A 27,222-nucleotide genomic window follows, 5' to 3' on the forward strand; every position below is an offset into this window, starting at 1 on the left:
TATGAAAAACTTGCTGTATGCGCTTTCTTTGTTGTCCAGTGTCCAGCCCATTTAAATTCCTTCATTCTAATTTGTTGTTCCAATGGCAGTACTCACTTAAACTTATCAATCATTTGCAATGCAATAGGTCTTTCATTACTGAAAGTTTGAGCTTTTGGTATTGCAAATAAAAAGGTTTGCTAGGTTATTTTATTTGTTAAAAAGCATCCCAGCAGAAGCATACATAAGGGTGCAGTACCTTATTTGGTTGATAGAGGTCCCTTTACAACTCCACAGGGACACATAGTAACAACCTGTGAGACTGCACCCTTTTCTTGCTTTGTGGATTTTATTATTTATGCTATTGCGGGATACTTGTTAATTAAAAAAACTGACAAACATTATCATTTGGAAAGCCAATAGCTCAAAATGTAAGTGTTGCGAGACATATTGCAAATGCTTGTTTTCCTTTTAGTGATAATTATGAACTATTATCTGCCAAGTTGCAGATAAAAAAGGTCCATAAACCCCCCCACCCCCGCTTTAGCTGCTAAAGCAGGTGGTTTGCGGTGCCTCTGCGTGCAGGACAGGCAAGTGAGGCTATGGCAACACAACACACCATTGCGGACAGATGGAAGAGACAATGGCAGTACAACTATACATGCCAAAAGACCCGATTAAGGCAGAACACACTTCAGATGATTTTTGAGCACAAAAGAGCTTTATTTTAACCCTTGTTCTTCTCAATGTAGGCCAATGGGTAAAAAATAAATTCCAGAGATTTTATTTCAAAATCTCCCTCATACCAAGTTTAAAATGTTGGCATGCATTGTACATTGGACCACGGAGGGCAGGAGGAATGGGGTAGTGATATGGACTTGGACACTAGAGGCAGGAGGGAGATAGGTAGGGGCACCAAACTGACCATCCAGGGAAGGCACCAGGGGTTGCAGCAGCACACACACCACACAGGGCAAGCAGGGAGGTAGTGCAGCACAAAGGACTATGGAAAGCAATAGGGAGAGGACAGGGTCTTGGACACACACTGCAGAGGGGATAGAGGCAAAGGGAGCAAGCGGACCATACTGGACAAACAGGAGGGGCAGTTGCAGCACAACAGACAATGAAGGAACGGAGGGACGGGGCAGGGGCACACCAATGGATCATGGAAGGCAGGAAGGTGGGGATAGGGGCCTGCACATGGCAAACAGAGGGAAAGGGGGCAGGGCAGGAGCAGCAAGTGGACCATGGGGGCAGGCGGGATGGAAACTGAAAGAACAACACACCATAGACAGCAACAGGGAGACTATAATGTCATGCACACATACAACAGAGAGCAGGTTGGAGGGGTCAGGGACAACTAGCTGAACACACAGGGCAGGTGGGAGGAGCAGCACAAAAGATCATGCATGGTAAGTCAGAGAGTTAGTGGCAGCACAACGACCATAGGAGCTGGGGCATGTGCAAAGGACCATAAAGGGCAGAAGGGAGGGGAGGGGCTGAACACAGAGAAGAGGCAGGGTGGGCAGGATGAGGAGTTGCAGCACAACAGAGCATGGAATGCAGAAGTGAGTGGTAGCAAAAGGGACTATGAATGACTGGAGAGAGGAGAGAGGGGCATGGAAATCTAACTATGGAAGGCAGGGTGGAGGGACTGAGACACACAGCATCCATCTGTTTATGTTGGGCAGGCGAAAGGGGCAGTAGCAACTCAACAGAACATTAAGAGTAGGTAATAGGGACAATGGCAGCTACATAGAACATAGTGGGAAAAAGGGAGGGCGCAGGGGCATGCACCCAGATATCGGTGGGCAGGGGAAAGGAGGGTAGTGACAGCAAGCTAAGCATGTAGACTACGCAGGAGAGCAGTGATAGGGCATAGATTTGGGCAACAGAGTGCAGGGGGATTGGACAGGGACATCAAGCTAGCTGGAGGGCAGTTTCCGCACATCAGACCATGCATGGTAGGAGAAAGGGGGCCTGTGCATGGACTTACACAACAGAGGGCAAGGATGAGGTGAGTTGGGGCAGCAAGCTAACTGTGCGGGGCAGACAGAAAGGGCAGTGGCAGAACAACTGCTACACAGGGCTAGAACTGAGGGGGTCGGGTATGGACTTGGATAATGGATGGCAAGGAGAAGGGGGCAGTGACAGTAAGCTTGGACGGGAGCAGCACAATGGACAATGCCAGGCCAGATCCTGTGTTCAGCCTCCTGCTGTGCATTATGTTGGACATCTTACTACCCCTATAAATTCACTGGAAAAAAACAAAGATCAAAATGACGTAATTGTTAGGAAATTGTAAGAAAATCTAACTCCACATTAAATATCCTTGAAGGTTATAGTTACTTTAGGGTACAAGCTATAGTTACTTGAGAAAACTAAAACTGATGAATTTCAGGGGTTTTGTTAGTTTCAAATGGTATGCTTTACATAACAATTTTCACACCATATAATAACATCCCTTTAATCTTTAGCTGTTTCAGAGATCGCCAGTAGGTAGTTATAGTTAGGACCAATGTTTCAATAGGAAAATCATTTTTTATTTTGCCAATAACTTTTGCGCCGCTTGAAGAAGCACCATGACATTTTCACAAAACTTCCTCTTTTTGGTTCAGTTCATTTGTTGAGAGGTTTGGCATAATCCGTCAAGCGGAAGCCGAGAAAAAAGGGGGGTCCCCAAATGCATTTCCCCCATATTATTTCTATAGGGATTTTTCAGTTTTCTAACACGAATGCAGCCTGCACTGCTGAAAGAAATTACACCAAATTAGGCAAAAAGCTAGATTTTGGTCCAGAAAGTGTAAATCCGTTCAGTATTTCCCTACAAATGAAAGTTTAAAAAAGATAGATATCAGGAGGCTTGAGTCCTTGCAGTGTACTTGCAGATCCTACTAAAATGTGATTTGCTGCCAACCCTTCAACCAGGAAGTGTTGGCAACCTACTTGGGACTCGGCTTGAAGCTAAGTCCCAGAAAAAAGTAAAAAAGAAAGAAAATGGGGCAGAGTAGGAATACACTGAACCCCCCAGAGATGGTGTTGGGGGGGGGGGTCGCAGAGGGACACTGCCACATTTTAAGAGCGTTTTATACTTTATTATTTTGCTGCAGACGTGCAGGTGGATCTGCAAATCTGCAGCAAAATAAAAAACAAAAATATGTGTGGGCTCCTGAGCGTCCTTTTTTAAAGCCCCCGGTGCATGAAGGAGGGGGGCTCATGGGTCCCCCTCTTGGGGGCCCATGCAAAGCCCCGGGGACCTCCACCTCCCTGGGGGACATACATTATTAACTGAGACACCGATCACTTACTTATACAGTCAGCCACACACCCACTGAATCATCCATACAGCCACTCATGCACCCAGTGATTCACCAATACAACTTGATATATAAATTTAACACTCATAACATTTTTAAAAACATTCACAGTCAGTGGAAGATGTCATTAGGGATATCATTAGTGATGTAATCAGTGATGTCACTGACCATGTCATGAGTGATGTAATATTTGAGAGATCATAAGCAGTGCATTGCATGGGCATGAGTTACAGTTAGCTCAGCTACCTATAACTTCTGAATTTCACTGGTTGTGTACGACTGAAACCTGACTAGCTATAACATTCCTGTAACCTCTGTTTTTTGAGTGAATATCTAAGGTTTTTTAAATGCTAATTCTTAACTATAACATCCTGTAATCTTTGTTTTTCTCAGTGAATTTCCATGGGTTTTAGGGTCGAGCCTGCTTACCATTTGTGTGCTGCATCACCACTTTTTGTTCTTGCATCCTTAATTGACTAATTCAGCTGAAACGTCACTTCTGGGGCTTGAAGTGGCGCACCGGCCAAGTAAAGATTGATTATGGTTTAATTTTTTTTTACTAGTTTCAACAAGCAGAAGAAAGAAACATAGGCACTCAGTTCATAGTACATGTAAGCCAAGCAGGGCGCGATGAATTGTATTCCCAAAGGCAAACAGCATGGAGCGGGCCTTCTAACAGAAGAGGGTCAAGAACCGCCCAAAGTTAGAAAAGACCCATCTCCCCTGAACCCCCCCCTCGTCCACCATAAATTAAAAGGATAAAAGGAAAAAAAAAACTCAGGAAACAAAGTACTGTTCTCAACGCCTGGTTTTGCGTAGCTTTTGGGGTGTAGCATCCGGAATCGGTGTGTCCGGAAGTGGAAGGAGACGTAGATACCTGGGACAGGTTAACTCCCAGAATTCTGACATTAACAGTGAAAGAAAAGGTCGCCAGTGCCCCGGAAATTCAGACCCCTACCCGCCATTGTCAGTGTAAGCTTCTCCATGCCCAGCACTGACCATAGTCTGTGGAGCCACCCGGTGTGCGTCGGGGGTTGAGTGGAACGCCAGTGGGCCAGGATATTCTGGGTCGCTGATCCCAGAGTAATAGCGATCAATCGACCTCTACGTGATTTAAGGGGGTATGTCAGTGGATTGGGGAGGCCCAAGAGGACATATGATGGAAAACATGGACTCTGCGTGTCGAGGTGTGTGTCCACCTCATCTAGGACTTGAGTAAATAAGCTTGTATGACCTGGCAGCTCCAGAGAATGTGTTCTAGTGTGCCCATCTCCCCGCATCCCCTCCAACAGCGGTCGCTTCTACTTTTGTCGAATTGGTGAATGCGTTCAGGGGTGTAGTACCAATATGTGGTGACCTTAGTGAGCGTCTCCTTGAGACCCATATGGTACGCTGAGTGTCTAGCCCTATGATAGACTCCCTCCCATTCTTAGTGGCTCAGGGTTCTTCCCAGATCCCGTTCCCATCTGGCGCAGCTTGCGTTGTATGTGTGCGTGGTGGTAGTCAGCAGCATCTTGTAAATATCAGAAATTAGCTTCTTGTCTGAGGTGCGTGTTATTAACCACTTCTCGTATGCTGTCAACAGATGCTGAGTGTTTGGTCTGATTGTGGGTTGCAATGCCCAGTGTCTAACCTGTAGATAAGGCAGGCGCTCCTGCTCTGAGAGGCCGTAATGCTCCCCAAACTGTGGAAAGGGGATGATGCCCTCCAGGACAAAAAGATGACACAACGATCTACAGGGGGAGGAGCGCCACGTACTAAAGGCAGAGACAGCCATGCCAGGGTGGAACTCAGGGTTGTCAAATAACAGGGTAAGGGGCGACGGGAAGGTGGTGAGCTGTTTGGAAATGTTTGTGCGGTCCCAGGAGTCCAGAATAGTGCTCCTGATAGAAGAAGCGTATAGGTTCGGAGGTCTATGTTGTCGATTTAAAAAGGGCACCCCTTGAAGAGGCCTACCTGCTACCGCCTGATCTGGAACAGGCAATGTTTGCCGGATTCAAGGCGCTGCCACTACACTAGGTATCTAAGTTGGGACGCATGGAAATAAAGCTGAATGTCAGGAATTCCCAGCCCTCCCCTCTCTGGCGGCAGTACCGCCAGAGAGGCTTACGGCCGTGCCATATAAAGCACGATAGGTCCACCTCTGTTCAGTGGATCCAACCCTGTGGGGGTCGGAGAGGAAGAGTCTGAAAAAAGTACAGAATTTGGGGAAGGACAGTCATCTTTACAGCTGCGATCCGACCCAGCCAGGACAGAGTGCAGCGATGCCAGCCATTGAGAACCGTGCGAATTCGTTTGCGTAGGTTAGAATAGTTAATTTCAGCCGTGGCGGGGATGGTAGGGCCCAATTGATTCCCCAAATACGGGACCGCTGTCGATGCCATACAACCTAGTGTTCCTCCTGTAAATGGGTGAGAGTATTCAGCGATAGGGAGATGCCTAGGGCTATGGATTTATCCATGTTCATCTTAAACCCTGACCCCAGAGCAAAACTGTGTAATTCAACAGAGAGGGCGCACATAGCTTGGATTGGAAAGTAAGAGGAGTATATTGTCTGCATACAGGCTAATAGTATGGGTATCATCCCCAAACTTCATACCTGTGAAAAGAGGATGTTTCCGCATTCTAAGTGCTAGTGGTTCCATATATAGTGCGAAGAGGAGGGGTGACAATGGACAACCCTGCCTCGTGCCCCTCCCTATGGGGAACCGAGAGGATGTGTGGCCATTCACACAAACTGTTGCCCAGGGGGAGCGGTAGCAGTTTAAGATCCTAGTCCGTAGCTTCTCCCCAAAGCCGGCTGCCAACAAGACCATTTCCAGATAAGGCCAGTGCACCCTATCGAAGGCCTTTTCGACATCGATGGTCAGAAGCATACATTCCCTCTGAGTGCAAGACGCCTGCTCAATCAGGTGAACGATGCGTTTGATGGTGTAACTGGTCTACCTTTGCAGGATAAAGCCTGCTTGGTCAGGGTCGACCAGCTGGGTCATGTACGTAGCGAGGCGAGCTGCTATACTTAAGGTCTATATTTAAGAGAGGAAGGGGTGGGTATGCCCCACATGTCGTTGCATCCTTCCCTGGTTTGGGGATGACCCTATTGCCGCCTCAAGCATGTCCCTGGTAATGGCTCCCTCCCGGTCGAAGGTATAGTACAGGGTTGCCAGGATCGGCACCAACTGAGCACAAAGGGTCTTATAAAAGGCAGCCGAATATCCATCTGGGCCCGGCGATTTGCCTAGTTTAATCCTGGAGATCGCGGTGATAACTTCTTCCTTCTGAATGTCCCTCTCCAGATGCTCAGCTTGGGGCTGCGTCAGAGAGGGCATGTGAGCCTGAGCTATATATTCGGCGCTATCCTGATTATCTAAAGTGTCCCCAGCATAGAGACCGGTGTAGTAACCCCAAAAAGTCTCTGCTATGGTTGCATCCTCGGTTGTTAACTCTCCCCCCGACGTCAGGATCGCTTGGATTCCTTCTCGCTGCCTAACCTCTCTAAATGTATTTGCTAAGAGGCGACCACATCAGTCCCCTCCCACATAGTAGGAATGGCGAAGTCTAAGGGCAGCGTATTCGGCCTTGTCCTGGTCTAGAGCAGCCAAGTGTTTACGTTCCGTGCATAATTGACGCCAGGCTCGAGAAGCCCCAGTGCGCTGGTGCATCTGTTCCAATTCAGAAACTCTTCTCGTGAGTTCAGGGCGCTTGTGCTCCCTCTCCGCATTATCAGCAGCCGATATAGCTATAAATAGTCCTCGCAAGACTGCTTTCAGTGCTCCCCACTGTGTGGCTGGTGCAGTGTTGGCGTTAAGCTCTAAAAAGTCTAAGATGGCCTTATGGACTTGTTCCACCACAGGGGTGCGATGTAGCAGCGTATCTCGCAGGCGCCAGTGTCGCTGAGGGCGGGTCGAAGCTGGCAACAGGAAGGAAGCCAGAACCGGGGAGTGATCCGATAAAGAAGCTGTGAGGATATCAGTGTCTGAGACATGGGCCCTAAGTGAGGAGGAGCAAAGGAAATAGTCTAGTCGTGCATATGTTTTGTGTGCCCCACAGTAGAATGTATAGCTACGAGTGTGGGGGTGTAAGTGGCGCCAAAGATCGATTAACACCAGTTCCCGAAGGCAGATCTGCCCCTGGGTTGTGAGTACCCCTGCCTGATGGGTTCTTTGACAGGATCGGTCTAGGTCATTATCAAAGACAATATTGAGGCCCCCCCAATAACAAGTGGGGGTCTGTTGTGGCAGCTGCCTCACTGAGAGCCTGAAGGAGGAACTTGAGCTGCCCATCATTGGGTGCATAGATGGACCCCACCACGAATGTCATCCCGCCCAGGGAGAATTGATATGTAAGTAGACGGCCCCTTATCTCGGCTTCCTTCTGAAGGACCCTGCTCTGGAAGAGGCGGGAGACCAATATGGCCACCCAAGCTGTTTAGAGGTATTAGAGGAGAATAATTGTATCGAGAAAGCTCAGGATTTTAGCCTGTGATGGTCTTTAGAAAGGAGATGCGTCTCTTGTAACAGGCATATGTCTGCTTTGGAATGCTCGAGGTAGTTGAGGACCGACCGTCGCTTAATTGGGTTGTTTAGGCCTCTTACATTGAGCGTGATGATATTAAGTGGAGCGCATGTCATCCCAAGATGGTGTGGTGGGAGGAACGCTGAGTAGAGTGCGACCTGATAGGGTGAACGAATGTCAGCTGGGTGCCTACAGTACCTCGGTGCCGAGGAAGAGCAGAGCCAAAAACAACAAAAAAAAGGTGGACAAGGGAACCCATACCCCGAACCAAAACCCCAAAGGAGGCATAGACTCATTGAAAATACAAACAACAACAAGGGAAGGGGAAACAGGGGAAAAGGATATGTCCAGGAAAATTGTATGCCATCCCGGATAGGCCAGGAGGTCGTCATTGTGGGCTCGAGTTGCGACCAACTGAGGGGATCATGTCTCCTACCGCCGTCCGCCGCTGTTCGAAAGGCCAGAGCTGAGTCCGCTAAGTGACCCTTCAACCTTCAGTCGCCTGTTCCTCTCCCGCCAGGGCCTCCTTAGCCAAAGCCAGGGCATCTCGCTGATTCTTGGCAATGTCTGCTTTGTCTGGCTTCCGAAACCGCATGCGACGTCTCTGGCGTTGCCACCCTGAGGGTGTGACCTCGGGCCCTGAGGTGCCGCTCTGGGTGTCGTTGTCCTCACCTGGAAGTGTCAGGCCCAGAAGGTGACAGGAATCAACAAGGGAGTGCATCTTGTGCAATTTGCCAAGTACAGATTGATTAAACATAATCAGTGCTCGTCCACTGCTCCCCACACAATGGAGGTACTATTTCTGCCCTTCCTCCTTCTTTAGCGTTTTCACTTTTGTGGACATTAGATGGGATAGGTATAAGCACTGTAGCCGAGTGCAGGAAGGTAGAGTAATTTTACAAAGTCAGAAAGTCTGAGAAGAGCCTGCATACTGTGTTGGTTGATACCATTCACAATAACACCGCTCCTGAACTATGGTGCTCGGTTAGTTCTGGATGATTTGATTCAGAGTCAACCATTTTCATGACCTCCCCTTCACGATCCACACCAACCACAGAAAACAATACTTCAATGCTATTGAAAGCCATTCCATTAAACAACAACATAATAATTTAGCAGCAATTATTGGGAGTGTGCTTTCACGACACTGCACAGTCACAGTGACCCTTGGCGCGCTGGCCAGCAGAGTTTTGTTTAGTACCCCTTTACATCACAAGCTGCTGTATTTTCAGGCCATATTAATACTTATCTCTTTGCTTTGTTCATTAGGTGTAATTGCAGGAGGCTCATTTGCCATTATTCATAAAATAGGTTCATTGTCTGCTCGAGACGTACCCTGCACCAGCAGTATGCGACCCGAGATGTTCCCTCATGTTATGCTAAAAGATGAACGCTTCACACATAGATAACAGATCCCTAAAGCGCTATAATTTCTAAAATGTGAGAGATCAGGAACCATCTACGCTGGGCACCACAAGAAGGCGGGACGGGGGGGGGGGGGCGAGGTGGGGGGGGGGGGTGAGGCATTGTTTTCGGACAAGCCTTTGCATCTGTTCTGTTCCCAGACAATAAAATTAACTAGGCTTGTAAACTGTGACCATATACTCCAGGAACATATTCTCAGCCTCTCCCACGGCTTAGGAGGAAGGGGATATAATTCAAGAAGAAATTAGAAAATCATGTCATAGATTTTCATAGGTATTGTGATTTTACCAGAATGCCAGCTGTAAAGAAAGAGATGTCATGTGCCTTTTGAGCCAAGATTACATGATTATGTGATATTTCAGTGAGGGAGTGACACTTTATCACAATTAGAGCAAATCAGTTACGTCCATGTAAGTAAATGATTTTCACAAATGACCCCTCTTTGTGCACTGTTACCATTTAAGAAAGTATTTTTTTTGTAGTATGAGAACCATTTTCCACATTCTAATGAAGTTTGGAGCATGCGCCATAAAAACACATTTTTATTAGAATATAGTGTGCCTTTTGATTATGTGAAAGAAATACTGTGGGAAGGTAAGCGTTGTAAATATTTGTGCATAATCATATCCAGTACTGGTTTTTCTTACTATTCTGGGACTAGAAGTATTGTAGAACCAGGACTACAAATCCCAGAATGCAAAGAAAAAAAGCGTGCATCAGAGCAGCTCCTCACACATGGACCTGGGAAACATGGCAGCTATGCCGATGCCTCTCTCCACTGGTGCGAACTGTGCCTTTCATCCTGCCCATCTGCCCTCTTTCTGCTAGCCACATTATTTCTCCATAACAAGGGGGGTTGACAGCCTCCTCCCTGGCATGCATTTTACTGTTCTGGTTTGAGACTGGTTCAGATTTTCTCCTGGGCAGAACAGACTGCTTTCCATGATCAGTCGCTGCCCTATTGCTGTTGAGGGTTTTTAAATGTCTGAGACTCTAGGCGCTAGGCACTGGATAACAATCTACATAACTGGGACAAGTATCACACATATACAGGTTGCGCATGGGGCCCATGAAGATGGACCTCTGTCACAGAGTTACTTCAAAATTGTCCTTAATCCCCCAGGGACCTTATCATGACACAGGTGCTTTCAGTGAGGTCTGTCACCCAATGTGTATGTATTTAAATTACATGAAAATAGATATTTGACAACTACGGTTAAGAAACCAGGTTGAACAAAATGAGTGCCATACAATAAATGTGACCACGTGTAGGAGAAGCCTTGAATGTTTAAATATGAGCCTCACATGCTGATTCAGCTCATTTTCACCAACTGCGCAGCAGGTCAAACATTGCTGCAGCATTCTTTGTCCTGCTGCAATGACTGGGATTTGGCCCAGTGATCATCTAAACACACTGCACTGTTGGTTTTATGTGAAGCTTTGATGCCAAAGTGCAGTGAGCGGTAAGTGGGCTACACAGCTAAATTTTGCAAAAAAGGGGAGTGCCAGTCAAATCACCAACAAAAGCAAGTGCAGGCATTAAGGGCGAAAGTAAACTGTGGGACCTTAATTATAACACTACAGGATTGTCTATTAACTCAGCAAAAGCAATTTTTTCTACAGCTGACAAAACTGGAACTGACCCATTGCTGCTACAAGGCAGGCTCTGCACTCTGCTTAAATTAATTTCTTCATCAGTTGCGGCAGGTATCCGGTGAAAGTGGTGGAGCAACATGGGGGACAAAAAACAAAAAAATAACTTACCTGCCTGCCACTCTTTTTCTGACTACTTGTGCTAAGGCTCCGAGCCTCCCCTACAGCCAATCCCAACGCTTTTCTCATGCTGGTGAGAGAAGCACGGTGATTAGCCTGGGGGGCTGTTTTTCACCCAATCGAGGACTGGGAGCATGCGCCTGCTGTTATCTCCACCCAGCAATGCAGCTCAGGTTAGAGAAATGTCAGTGCGCATGTCGGTTTGGCAGTCCTGATACAACCGACCAAACCAACATGCTCAATGACAGCAGTGCCCATCATTTCCCCTCTGTACTTGCTGCAGTGCTAGGTGATTATGGATCAGCCCCCAAGACTTGGCTCCGAGAAGAAAATGAAATGATAATAAAACAGTTTTTTCCCCAATTTATGCAGCTGCTGGCAGGGGTGGGCAACGCTCCTCCCCCATAAGGGAGGAGCCGCCGGTGTTCTTCACCCTGTTCAGCCCTGACAGGTGCGTGACATTTTCAAGTTCCTGAGGGGATGCGAGAAAGTTACTAGAATGTGTTAATCTAACCCAAGGTGTGTGTCACTTGGCAAGGCTGCCTTTGTGCTATCTGTTCTTGCAGCTGCTTTCAAGGCTCCTGACTGCAGACCCCAGGGGGCACAAGAGGTGTGCCAGGATGCCAAAGATTAAAACATGGTAGCAAGTGCACTGTTTTTTTATCGCTATGCATTTTCAAAAAAACAATTAAAAAGGCTACTGACTACTAGGGGGCATATTTGCAAGCCCCTATAGCCTCTCGAACATCAGTTTTTTTGATGCTCTAGTTGCGTAATGTAATTTCTCATATTTACAAGTGGGCGCTAAGCCACTTAATGTGGCTTAACCCCACCGTGTAAATATGCCCCTTTCTGCTGCAGCCCTCTGTGGCAAAAGGGGCGTGCAATTGGTGTTGCTGTGGGCATTAAGCCTGGGTGGTGAAGAGTTTTCCGCACTCCGCGTTAAGTGGAGCTCGCAGAGTTTTTTTTCTCGCTCGTGTTCATCAACGTCAAGTTGGCAAGCAAGGAAAATCAACCTTCCGGCGAGATTTTTCCTCGTTCGCGATCGTCAACATCAAGTTGGCGAACTCAAGCGTGGAAAATCAACCACCCGGCAAGATTTCTCAACACAGGGGGTCAAGTTTCTCATTGCGAGTGGTCACGAAATCTCACGACTGCTCGCATTGAGAAATTGCCCGTTTGCGTTGAGAAAGCTGCAGCTCGAGTAAAAATCTACTAAAGTGGCAGAAAAGGAAAGCAGGGACCGCTTGCGCTGTGCATGGTGCCATTCGCAAAGATTGCACAGGGCGGACAAGCATCCGGCACTGTGCAATCACCGCAAACGGCATTTTTCTATCGTACTCCGCCGCTCGCACAGCCCCGAGTAGTGCGGCGTAGGTTTTTTTTGCACTTCGCGGAGTTACGCGTAGTGCAACTCCGCCCATGGCTAGTGGGCATTCCACCACAACGCCCATTGCTTTTTGACACTGCCCAGATTTGCCAGGCTGGGGCAGAGTCAAAAATGAAAGCCATGGATTACCAGATGTTTGAATAGTGATACGAGGAGAAATTATTAATTTCTCCTCATATTTTGCTCTTTCCATGTGTGATGCCTTCTGCAGCACACATGGAAAGAGCACATCTCCATTATTGATTGTTCATGTGCAGGAAGGTGTCCCTTCCTGCACATAAGCAATCATCCCTGCAGCGCAGGCACCCTTGCATCATGGCGGCAGGGTACCTGCACTCGAGCTAAGCAGTTTTTTTTTGCACCAGCTCTAAGGGAAAAACACAGGGTTGGGCCATGCATCCTCACCACTCCACTCTATGCCCTTCCACTCTATGCCACGCCAATCCATTCTACAACACTCCACTCCCCTCCACTCTAAGACACTCTGCGTCACGCCACGTCACTCGTCTCCACGCCACTCAATCTGCACCACTCACTCCATGACACAACACCCCACTCCAATCTACACCTTTCCACACCACGTACCTCACCCCACTCCAATCTATCACACTCAAATCTATCCCACTATACTCCAATCTATCACACTCCACTCTACAACAATGTATCCCAATGTACCCCACCCACTCCTCAACAATATACCCCAATCCAATCTACCCCACTCCACTCCACCCCACCTTGCTCACCCCAGTCTAGCCCACACAACTCTAATCAATCTACCCCACTCTAACACAATCTTCAGCAATCTACTCCAATCTTCCCCAATCCACTCCACTATGATCCAATCTATCCCACTCAACTCCAAACTACCCCACTCCAATCTACCCCATTCCACTCCACTCTAATCTACTCCATTCCACTCTAATCTATCCCGCTCTACTACACTGCCCTCAATCTAAACTAATCAACCCCACCCCAATCTACCCCACTTTCCCTCCAATCTACAGCATTCGACTCAATTCTACCCCACACTGCTCCAATTTACCCAGTCTACCGACTCCCTTCCAATCTACCCCACTCCACTCCTCTCTAATATGCCCCATTCCAAACTACCCCACTGCGGAGCAGTTGTTGAAGGAACTCTGGCGCAGCTGGATGATTTGCGCTAGTGATATTTCTCTCCACATTTCAGTATATTTTTAAACACTCTGGTACTAAGTTTTGACCCTGTTTTCAACCAGTACATTGTTGGGGAACGTCTAGCATTATAAAAATGAAACGTAGAAATATAGTTAAAAAATCCAAATTTCTAAAGTTGTACAGTTTCTTAGTAGACATTTAGTTTTTTGTACGTGCATTTGTGTCTTAAATGAGCTTTGTGATGTAAAGTAAAAGGTGCATATTCCATAGTAGCATGATAAAATGATATGCAAGTTTTTGAACAAATCAATTGCATAACCCTCCCATGAGCAGACTTTATGTGGTGACTTGATTTTTGCTTTTCAAGTTCTCTCCACCCGGCCGTAGTTCAAAATGTAGGCTTCACTTGTTTGTTTTTGTATACGAGATGTCTCCTGCATGTAAATGGCTGCAACTTTTGGGTGGGCATGTTGGGGTCAGTACTTTTGGTCTTGAGGGCATTCCTTGATCTGCAAACAGTATTCCTATTAACATATCACACCACACCACAATTCCTGACCACAGAATTCAGCGCCAAACAATTCAACACCACCTAACATAATTACACTCCATATAAAACCACTCAACACAACATGAATCAATTTCACATAATTACACTCACCTCAATACCAGATAAATACACCACAAATAAAACCACTTTGTGCCACATAGCAACAATCCTAAAAAAAATAATCTGCACACCATGTCACATAATTCCAATCAGCATATTTTCACTCAACGCCACACAGTTCCATGCCACACAATTCAACACCACACATATTAATTCCAAACCACATAATTCAACAACAATCCACATATTTCAACTCCATAACACACCGTCCACTTCCAAATCACACCACAGCATTCCACATCATGCCACAAAATTCCACAGCACACCACATAATTAAACTCCACTACATACCACTCCACAAGACAAAATACCAATCCACATAATTCCACTCCACACTCAATACCACATAATTACTATCCACATAATTCCACTGCACACCATGCCACATTATTCCACTACACAAATCCGCTTCACACAACAGTATTCCATGCCGCACAATTCCAATCCAGCCCACATAATTCCATTATGCACCACATACATCCACCACACTCAATAATATATGGGTAAAGACATTGGGCCATATGTAGGTAGCTTAATACCGGTCGGTAACGGACGAAAATCGGTAAATTTGTCGTTACCGACTGGTATTTTGCTTTTTCTAAAGTAGGTGGCTTGATTTTAGGATTCGGTAATTTACCGATTCGGTAATTTAAGGTTTCAGTAAATTACCAATTCCTTAAAATACCGAATTGGTAAATTACCGAATCCTAAAATCCTATGTAGGGGGCACTCAAGTGAGTGCAGTTTAGATTTAAGGATTTGTTATTTACCACCAACTACAAGTTGGTGGTAAATATCGAAAACCTTTAAAAAAGTAATTTTGTGCTTTTTTAAAAGTGCCATGTGGCAGACATACATGCCCTTAGGGCATGTATATGTGCCACATGTGCACACATGCACGATTCAGGGGTGCAACAGGGTGCCAATGTGACACCCTGCCACCCTTGAATATGTTCCCCCTATTACCGATTCGGTATTTACCGAATTGGTAATGGTGAATGGCTTTCCATTCATTCCTATGGGCCTCCAGGCCCATAGGAATGAATGAGAATTACCGAATCGGTAAATACCGATTCTTAAATACCGAATATTACCGAGTCAGTAAAATTTACCGAATTTATACCAACATACTATTTACTGATTCTTAAATACCGAATCGGTAAAATTTGGTATTTAAGAATCGGTATATAGAGATTACCTGCATATGGCCCATAGTCATTTACAACGCCAATGTTTAGTTTTAGGCACAGATAGTCCACATCCCACCAAGCTCCTCTTTTGTTCCCCTAACTCTCTGATGCAGCTGCAGCTCCCACGTTTGTCTTCTTAATTAATCTTACAGCCCCAACCCATATCGATCCACCATGCCACATAACTCCACTACAAAAATCCACTCCACACCACATAAGTCCACCCCATGCAATTCAACAACTAACAACTCCAATCCAAAACACATAATTCTATTCCAAACCACTTATATCCACTCCACTCCAAACCTAAACACATGGATAAAAGAGATTGTCATTTACAATGCCAATAGCTCTAGCTCTAACAAATGTGAGAACTATTGGTACTGCCAATGCTTACTTAAGTAGTAATGGCATTTGCAGAGTGTTGGGGAAAGGGGGTGGGGCCTTTGAACAGCTTGTAGGAATCCCGTTGTGTAGGACTTACAGAAAGTAACAAGAGGGCTTCTTAGTCCCCAAGATCCCTCAGGTGTAAAGTGGACTGCATCCCCCAACCAGTAGTGTACCAGAAGGTGCATTTGCAGAGTGATGAAGAAAGGGAGTGCGGCCGCCGAGGACCTTTTAGCAATCCCATTGTGTGGGCCTTCTTGGAGGTAACAGGAGGGGTAGTTGGCCCCCAAGTACATCCTTAGTGGCCAACTACCTCTCCTGTTAGCTTCAGTGAGTCTAACAAAGCAGGATTGCTGGGAGTTTGTCGGAGGCCTAGTCCACTTTCTGCACCACTCTGCAAACGCACCACCTGGTGCACTGCTAGTAGGGGATGAAGTTCCCCTTGGCTATTGAGGGTCCGTGCAGGGCAGCTACCCCTCCGGTTAACCTCCAGTAAGTCCTACACAGTGAGTTTGCTGAGAGGTTTTCGGTTGTCATGCACCCTTTCTCCACCACTCTGCAAATATGCCTCCTGGCTCACTACTAGAATACTGCCAATATTCGCATTTGACATAAAAACGGCACAGCGATCTCAAGCTGCAGGGTCGAGAGAGGCCTTCCCAACATAATCAATTAGACCCTTCAGACCTCACCGGAGCGCTGGTTTGCCCGGTGCCCAGTACCAGAACTTCTTTTTGAACTTCTGAGTGTGTCCAAAGCTTAATGTGGCAAAATGAAGATCCCACGCTGAAAGTCCAGGAGACTTCCCAGGGTCAAATCCTCCCCTCCACCTCAGCAAGGGGCACTAATTCCTCTTCTCAACCAAAAATCTGGGGACTTGTCGATATGGTCCTACCATACCATTGCAAATGGACAGAATGCAGAACAATGTCATACATTCACCCCAGTACAGAGATCTGGGCCTAAATCCATAGTTTTATTGCTTACCATGCCATTCCAGTTTGAACCTAGCCATATGCAAATCAGTCTTGACCCTGTGTCCCATGGGAACAGTCCAGCTCGAACTTCCAAGCCAGGTCCTCCCTGGACCGAAACAAGCATCCTAGGACCGGGTACGGTCTTTCAGCCCTCATCAGCCAGGATAACTTCATTCCAGTGGCATGGAGAGCATGGGACTCACGTCCGAGCATACCCGTCCCACTCGGGGTGACGAATGCAAAAACAACAGTTGAAGGACAGAATGCAGAACAATGTCATACATTCACCCCAGTACAGAGATCCGGGCCTAAATCCATTGTTTCTTTTCTCACCATGCCATTCCAGTTTGAACCTAGCCATATGCAAATCAGTCTTAACCATGTGCCCCATGGGAACAGTCCTCCCTGGACCGGAAACAAGCATCCTAGGACCGATTTCGGGCTTTCAGCCCTAATCAGCCAGGATAGCTTGATTCCAGTGGCATGGAGAGCACAGGACTCACGTCTGAGCATACCCGTGACAAATGCAAAAACAACAGTTGATGGACAGAATGCAGAACAATGTCATACATTCACCCCAGAACCATGCCAGAAACTGGTCCTAGAATGCTTGTTTCCGGTCCAGGGAAGACATGGCTTAGCAGTTCAGGCTGGACTGTTCCCATGAGGCACAGGGTCAAGACTGATTTGCATATGGCCATGTCTGAACTGGGGTGGCGTGGTGAGCAGAATAATGATGGATTAAACCCAGATCTGTGACTGGGGGGTGAATGTTTTGACAATGTGCAACATTCTGTCCATCACCTTGTCTGTTTCACTACCATACCTCCTCCATACATTTGACTGTAGTAAATTAGGAAACTTCATAACAAATAAGTCTCCCAAGATGGCCATCAGAGACAAAAGAGCCCAAATGTAGCATACATATCACCCAGATGTAGCCCAAGTATAGCCCAATGACAGAATGTCCCAGAGTGTTCTAAAGAACAACTAGATCGCTAACAGTCTTACTTATGACAAAAGTATGGCACACCTGAAGCCATCTCGATCGGAATAAAGTGGTAACACTTAAAACATTTAATTTGCAAAGGAACAAAATGAGGGGGTTCATTTTGCCATAGAAATTATGATTAATGCTGCAGATAGAAAAATTAGGGCACATTTTGACATCTCAAATCCTCTTCTATTTCATTAAAAAATTCTGATATGCAGACTGAAACATGCACTTTGAATAACAGCAGCAGACTTCCCTGGTGAGCAGTAGCTTTACTACAGTGATCTAATGAGCAACTAGAGTGCTAACATTCAGAATTCATGGCAAATGGGTAACACGTCTGAATGCCTTCTTGATGGAGCCAAAGTAAAAAACTGAAAGTATTTCCTACTGAGGAGACTGCAGTAAATGAGGAAATTAGGAAACTTCATAACAAATAAGTCTCCCAAGATGGCCACCAGAGACAAAAGAGCCCAAATGTTGCGTACATACCTACACGGGCGCTTAGATCAACAGGGGGTGGCCTATTGAGGACCCCAAGAATTAAGAAGGCCCGCATGGGAGGCAGGTCTTTCAGATATTTGGCGGCAACAATCTGGAACAAACTGCCAACGGACCTGCGTCTGGAACTAGAGGAGGCCAGATTCCGGAAAAAATTAAAAACTTATCTTTATAGCAAATAATGGCTCGTGCTGTTTTGTGTTCCCTGTCATCTGCCTACTCCCACTTTTAGCGCGTGGACACGCCGGTGTGCGTAAGCGCAGCGCTCAATAAATGTCCCAATAATAATAATAATAATAATAAATATCATCCAGATGTAGCCCACGTATAGCTCAATGACAGAATGTCCCAAAGTGTTCTAAAGAACAACTAGAGCGCTTACTGTCTTACTTATGACAAAAGTATGGCACACCTAAAGCCACCTTGATTGGAATAAACTGGTACCACTTAAAACATTTAATTTAAAAAGGAACCCAATGAGGGGGTTCATTTTGCCATAGAAATTATGATTAGTGCTTAAGAAAGAAAAATTAGGGCACATTTTGAGTGACTCCTCAAATGATCTTCTATTTCATTAAAAAATTCTGACATGCAGACTGAAACATGCACTTTTAATACCAGCAGCAGACTTCTGTGGTGAGCAGTAGCTTTACTACAATGATCTAATGAGCAACTAGAGTGCTAACATTCAGAATTTATGGCAAATGTGTGACATATCTGAATACCTTCTTGATGGAATGAAAGTAAAAAACTGAAAACATTTCCTACTGAGGAGAGTGCAGTAAATGAGGAAATTAGGAAACTTCATAACAAATAAATATCCCAAGATGGCCACCAGAGACAAAAGAGCCAAAATGTAGCACAACTATCATCCAGATGTAACCTACATATAGCCCAATGACAGAAGTGTGCAAAACACTTTTTATTTGTTGTGTTTTTGCAGTTTTATATAGTGCAGACTTGTCAGGTATTGGAGTGCTTTACATGAGCATTGGTTACATCACACTAGAACAAATTCATTTTGGTTTTAGACATGGGGAGATTAAGTGATTTGACCAGAATCACAGAAAGTCGAGCTGAAGCAGAAACTCCAACCTGGTTCTCCAGTTGCAAAGTCTGCAGCTCTGAAAGTAACACCACATCCTCTCCCCTAAGTGCAACATTTAATCAAGTGGTCAACTGGATAAAAAAATAAAGATAACAAATAATTTAAAAGTGTTTTGTCGCTATTTGAAACCTCAGATAATATGTCCTCATTTTAGTTTTTTAGAGCACTAACCATAATTCTGATGCAAATAAAACCCTCTCATATTTGTAATTTCTAAAGGAAATGCTCCAGGTATTACAGTATTGATTACATCAAGATGACGTCAGGCGTTCCACACTTTTGTAATAAATATAGAATGTTAGCAATCTAGTTGTTCATTAGGATACTGTTGAGAGGCAGAGGCCAGGGGCACGGACTCTGAAATTTCAAGGCAGGTAGGAGGGTGCAGAGGCAACAATTTGACCACACTGGGCAGGCAGGAAGGGCAGTGGCAGCACTACAGACTATGTAGGGCAGTGGAAAGGGGGCAGGGGCAACACACCAATAATACAGGACTGGCAAGAGAGGCTGTGGCAATATAATAGACCATTGTGGGCAGAAGGAAGAGGCAGTGGTAATACAACCATACATGCCAACAGACCCGATTCAGCCAGGAAACGTCCAATGTTTTAAGCCCAAATGGGCTTTATTTGATCTCTCTCCTGTCTACAATCTCCTCTTTTTCAATGTAAGTCAAAGGGGAAAATCAGTGACCCAGTTTTTTTTTCAAAATCTCCCTCTTACCAAGTTCAAAATGTTAGCAAGTATGGTACATTGGATCATGGAAAGCAGCAGGAATAGGGGTAGGGACATAGACTCGGATAACAGAGATAGGAGGGACATGGAGAGGTGCACCAAACTGACCCTATGGGGCAGGCATCAGGGTTTGCAGCAGCATAAAACACCACACAGGGCATGCGGGACGGGAGTGCAGCACAACAATCCATAGAAAGCAATAAGAGGGGACAGGACCATGCACATGGACAACAGAAAACAGAGGGGAAAGAGGCAATGGTAGCTAGCTGACCATAAAGGACAGACAGGAGAGAAAGCTGCAGCATAACGGACCATAAAGTGCAGGAGGAACGGATCAGGGGCATTACAATGGAACAGACAAGCCAGGAGGGAGGGAATAGGGGTCCGCACATGGAAACAGAGAGCTGGAGGCAATGGGGCTGGGAAGGAGCAGCAAGATGACCATGGAGGTCAGGCAGGATGGCACTAGAAGCAAGACACACCATGGAGAGCAACAGTGAGACTATAATGGCATACACACATACCATGGAGGGAATGTGGGAGGGGGTCAGGGGCAGCAAGCTGACCACCCAGGGAAGGTGGGAGGGGCCGTGGCAACACAGAAGGCCATGTATGGCAAGCAGTAGAGATAGTGGCAGCACAATGGCTATGATGGGCAAGAAGGAGGGTACAGGGGCATGCAGAAAGGACCATTGAGGATAGAAGGGAGGGTCAGGAGCTGGGCACAGTCAAGAGAGCTCAGGGGAAGGGATCTAACAACAGACCACGCGGGGCAGGCAGGAGGATCAGTTGCAGCACAACACGCCAGGGCGGGCAGAAGAGTGTGGCAGTAAAATGGACCATGGAGGACAGGAGGAAGGGGATAGGGGCATGGAATGTGGACAGGCAGGGAGGAGGTGGCAGGGACAGGTTGCAGTCATCTGACAATGCTAGGCAGGTGGGAGGGGAGTGGCAGCTCAACAGAACACTGAGAGTAGATAGGAGTGGCAGGTCCATGGAACATGGTGGGCAAAAAGGATGGCACAGGGGCATGCACACAAACATCGGAGGGCAGGGGGAAGTAGAATAGGGTCAGCAAGCTAAGCACAGAGGCTAAGCAGGAGGTCAACAATGGGGCATAGAATTGGGCAATGGAGGGCAGGAAAAGTGGACTGGTACATCATGCTAAATGGAGGGCAGTGGCAGAACATCAGACCATGCATGGCAGGAGGGAGGAGGCTAGTCCATGGAGTCAGACAACAGAGGATAGGGAGGAGATGGATGGGCAGCAAGCTAACTGTTCAGAGAAGGCGGGAAGGCCAGTGGCAGAACAACGGCCACACAGGCTAGGAGGACGGAAGGCAGGGGCAGCAAGCTTGGGTGATGGCAGCACAATACCAGGCCCTGCTTCCAACCCCCCACCCTCCATAGTGATATGCATCTTACTTAACGTTAAACAAAACTAGAAATTTGTTGAAAAAAACTAAGATTACAGGGACAGTATAGTTAGACTCAGATTTCACTCATACAAACCAGTGAAATTCAGCAGTTATAGTTACCTGAGCTAACTGTAACTTACGCCCCCGCAATGTACTGCTAATGACCTCAGACATTTCATCATTCATGATATCATCAGGTACATCACTCATGACATCACTCATGACATCTCAAATGAGCTGTGAATGGAATGGAACCACAATCGCTAGAAATGTATTTAGGGATAGTGTGTTTATATTACCACCCCTTTTTTCTTTTATTTCGTGTAAGAACCATTATAATACGCAACGTGCCCAGATTAATATGGCCGATAGCCTTTCACTTCAAAGTAATGTGTAGTCCATTGTTTATGTTGATGTTTGCAATCCTAAGTATGTTTGTTATGAATAAGTCAAGTTGACGAACATACAGGTATGGCGGTCAAGGGCAAGATATGCTGAAATGACATTGTGTGCATATTAACACTTGTTTCCTGTTCTTTATTGTATCAATTCCTGAATTTTCACATCGTGACCAGGCCAATATGGCCGCCAGCTTTTTGGATGAAAGTAATTTGTAGTCCTTTGTTAATGTTGGCAACTTTAGACATTTGTACGTTTAAATAAGGATGCTACAATGACGTCTTGTATCGTTATCAAGGTTCGGACGAGCCGAAACACTTGGATCACATCTTTTGCAGATTAAATACTTCCAAACTACAGCCTGAGGGCTAATTCCTTCCTTGTAAGAGTGAGAGGAGATTAAATACATATATATATTTAAAATTGACTGAAAAAAACACAAGTTTCAGGGACATTATAGTTAGAAATTAGCATTTCAAAAACCTCAGAAATTCACTGAAAAAACCACAGGTTTCATGGATGTCATAGTTAGTTGGACATTTCACTCGTACAAAACAAGAGAAATTCGGCTGTTATAGTGAGTTGTGTTAACTATAACTCTCGCCCCCGCAATGCACTGCTGATGACACATATTATATCACTCATGACATGGTCAGTGACATCACTGATGACATCACTGATGACATCTCAAATGACATCACTCATGACATCATCCACGTGATCATCTGGTGCACCTCCTCACACCCTAAAATACAGTCTACCATTCTCGAAACCATAGACACACCAATACTAGTACAGCTACAATATTGTGTGCACTATACATGCAGATCTCTAACCAGCTACATACTATTGGTACGCTCTTCTAAATACCCAGTTAATACCTATGCAGTCTAGGAATCCTTCTGTCTGTCTCATGCCCTTCTCCATTCACCCATCCAGCACTATCTACGTATCTTATCACTCCACCAATACCTAAGCACTTATAATTTCAGCACACACTTTCTTTGCTCCACTGAAATTACTCCAGTTATTAGTCATATACTTAAGGAAAGGAGTAGTCACTAACACAAGCGCAGGTACAATATGTTGTACACTATGCATGCACACCTCTAACCAGCTACAAACTATTGATACACTCTTCTAAATACCCAGTTAGAACACTTGCTGTCTAGGATACCTCCTGTCAATCCCATGCAATTCTTCAATCACCCATTGAGCACTATGTTCTTATTGTTTCAGTCTGCCAATACCTAAGCATTTATGGGGCAGATTTACAAGCACCTTGCCCAACCAGTAAATCACTTTTTGTAACATAGTGATGGCGCCAGACACTCCTTCATATTTACAAGGAGAGGAAAAGCCACCCTGCATTTTTTTTCCTCTCCTTGTAAATACCACCCCTTCATACACAGAACTTTGCATTGACGGGGCGTTCCATAGGTGTTGCTGTGGGTGTTCCCACGCAACACCCATAGAACAAGGCACATCTTCAGATTTATGAGAAATCGTAAATCTGGAGATGTGTGTGAATGCTGCGCCATCCTAGAGTTGGTGTAGCAAGGCGCACTGAGAATTGTTTTCATTTCTCCTCATTTTTCCTCTTTCAATGCATGCTGCATTCCACAGCATACATTGAAAGAGGAAAATGCCTTTACTGATTGTTTTTGTGCAGGAAGGTGTCCCCTCCTGCACAAAAACAATCTCCGCATGACACGGACATTCTTGCACCATGGTGCAAGGGTGCCTGTGTCACTGCATGGCTGCAGCTTGTGCAGCAGTGCAGAGGGAAGCACAGAGTTGCAACATATTCATGAATATATGTCACATCCCTGTGCTTCGGAAGTGCCACAGTGCAGTGCAGCTAAAGAGCTTGTAGTGTCACGCTGCAGCACTTCCTCATATACCTTCACCTATAAATTCACCATACACTACTAATGTATTTTTTCAGTCAATCATGATGTATACATATATTCAACCAAATTTTCACACGTCACCTTGCAATTATAGTTCTTTCTTAACCAGATAAGGTCGTTCTGATAAGAACTTTTTTTTCTTCTTTTTTCTTTTGTATTTTTTTTTAAATTTTGAACAATTTTGGTGCTTTTTAAAAAAAAATGAAAAAAAAGAACGAATAAAACAGGAACATTATGGTATTACTTATCATTCCAAAATCAACAAAAACGATTTTTTACAATGATGGTTGCGTTGCGCAGCACAAACTGCATCCACCAAATGCTCGCTGAAGCATAGAAGTTTCTTACACTTCACGCAGTGTTGCTCAAGAAAGGCGAATTCTGGCCTAATGTTCATTGAAGGTGTTCCTGGGGACGCTCCAGATGTACTTGCCACAACAGGTGAGGGGTTCAAAGCAGCTGGCCTCATTTCCTCCCGAGCAAGATTGAGAGGATGTGTGGTCAGGAGATGCTTGTACATAGAAGCAGTGCCACAAGAGTATGTTTTTTTCACTGCCTCTTTACAGGACTCGGTCAAAAATGTTGCACGTCACCTTTCTCCCATTTACTTTCTTCTCTCCACGTGGAAGAGTGAAGAATTTCCACACAGCAGATTCCGGCCTCTGTTGACGTGGTGCCTCTTGCAAGAATTCTTCTTCAGAAGATTCTTCCTCCTGCTGCTGCAGTCCAGATGCCATTTTGTTTGATATTTTTTGAAAAACACCAAAAAAAACAAGCAAAAAGGGTTCTTGTAGGAAAAGAGATGTCTCTCTAAAGATGCTCCAACAAGAATAATTAAAATGGGTGGGGTACTTCAATAGTTACAGTGGAAAATGTTATGAACCAATGAAATCTTTTTTTTTTAGGTCACATGGAATCCAAGCACTCGGCGCTCATGAAGCACGCACCTGACGTGGCTTCGCGAAAATATATTTAAAAATAATATAAGTTTATTATAAGTACAGATATATTATTTTTATGAATATCTTAGATAATCTCTTGCCCTAATATGTATATTAAAAACATTTACATATAATTTTAGAACATAACATTTTTTTGTGCAACCAGCGCTCCCCAGCACATATATGATGTCACGCGGGACCCGCCACTGCGCAAGCGCTGCGTACCATAATGCGCATGTGTTGTGAATGTGCGTGAGCAGGAGTCGCGGACTGGTCGCATACCAATCTCCCATATCACGTAATATTAAATGTATATGATGTAACTGAAAAACACACAGCCTTCGCACACCGTACGCGGATCCTTCACGACTTTTCTAAAATGGTGGCTAGAATCGGCGCACCCACCGTGATGTGTACGCTTTGGGTGCGCGACTCCAAAATACTTTGGGATAAAAAAAGAAAATAATATGAATTTATTAAAAGAAAAAAAGAAAACTGAAAAATTAAACAATATTTCAGTTTGAATTTAAAAGAAATATTTTTTGGTGCAATTTTCAGAAAAATATATAATGTTATTTAATGAGTAAAATGTTTATAAATAAACAGTTAAAAAACTGTAGAAAATCAGTACAAAAAGTAGGTATAACAACTATTACACTTAAAAATTAGCATTTAAAAACCTTTGAAATTCACTGAAAAAAACATAGGTTTCAGAGACATTATAGTTAGAAATTAGCATTTAAAAAAGCTTTGAAATTCACTGAAAAAAACCATAGGTTTCAGAGACATTATAGTTAGAAATTAGCATTTAAAAAACCTTAGAAATTCACAGAAAAAACCATAAGTTTCAGGGGTGTTATAGTTAGCTGGACATTTCACTCATACGAAACCATAGAAATTCCTCTGTTATAGTTAGTTCTGCTAACTATAACTTGCGCACCCGCAATGCACATATTATATCATTCATGACATGGTCAGTGACATCACTGATGACATCACTGATGACATCTCAAATGACATCACTGATGACATCATCCACGTGCAATCTGATACACCTCATCATACACTAGTATAACCTTTCATAACTCACTGTAAAATACTGAGTACCATTTTTGAAACCATTGACACACCAATACCAGTTACTACATACCCACACACTTATTCCTAAGTCAACACACACAACTACCCATTCAATAACAGAATCACTTATACATGCAGTCACTTATTAATAGAACGGTGAGCAGTCTATCGAAAAAACAAATTCGACCTACACTAATATGTTAGGAATATCGATGGACAGAATATCGACCCTAAGGTAAGTAATATTGATTTTTTTAATATGGAAGTTAGTAATATCGATATCAAATATATCGATGTTACTAATATCGATGTTACTAATATTGATATTTATATTATTGTTATGAATTTTTTTATGTATTTAATATGTATGTGTTATATGTGTTTTTCTACTTGTTTTAAAATATTTGTATACAATTTTTATATGTTAATAAGGTTTTTTTAAAGTTATTTTTGTTGTTTAGTACCGTAGCAGGTTGTGGGTTTATAGGGAAATAAGGTGGGAAGTAATTTAATTATACTAAATTAATTATAAATTTTTAGGAATTATAAATTAATTTTAATTAATTTTTGCGTTTAAGTTCTATAGCTGGTTGGGGGTTTATAGGGGAATAGGGTGGGAAGTAATTTAATTGTAATTATGTAATAATTTATTTTAAATAATTGGTATTGATAATTATATAATTGTTAATAATTAATAATCGGTAATCAATTGTTAATAATTGGTAATTAATTGTTATTAATTGATTAATTGATAATTATGTTAAGTGTATTCTTTTATTATTGGAGTGTGTTGTGTGTTTATAGGAGAATAGTTTTTGAAGTAATTGCAATGTAATTAAATACATTTTTTAGGGGGTTTTGATAATTAATTTATTGGACATTAATTATTAATTGGTTATTATTATAATTTATAATTTTTGGGATATTAAAATGAATGTATTGTTGTGTCATCATCAATTGGTAATCAAATATTATTAAATATTATTTATCGATCAATCTAATTAATATATTAATAAGTAATTAATAATTAGTGGTCATGTTTAATATTTATTATTTGTTATTACACATTTTATTTATCAATATTTATTATTTGGTCATTCATATTTATTAATTATTATTTATTGGTATTTATTATTATTTTATTGTTAATTAATTATTCATTGGTAATTATGTTTTTATTAATTATTTATTGCTATTTGTAAATAGTTTAGAGTTGTTTAATAAATACTTCATTCATTAGTTTAAAAAGTTATTTTATTTATAAGTATGTTATTTTGTACTTCTACGCTATCCAACACTTTCCCTACTTTTGCAGTCTCTGGAGTGGAAATAGTAATTTTTACCCTTACGCTATCCAAAGCTTGCTCTACTGT

This window comes from Lissotriton helveticus, chromosome 1_1 (assembly GCF_964261635.1).
Source record: "Lissotriton helveticus chromosome 1_1, aLisHel1.1, whole genome shotgun sequence".
NCBI lineage: Eukaryota > Metazoa > Chordata > Amphibia > Caudata > Salamandridae > Lissotriton > Lissotriton helveticus.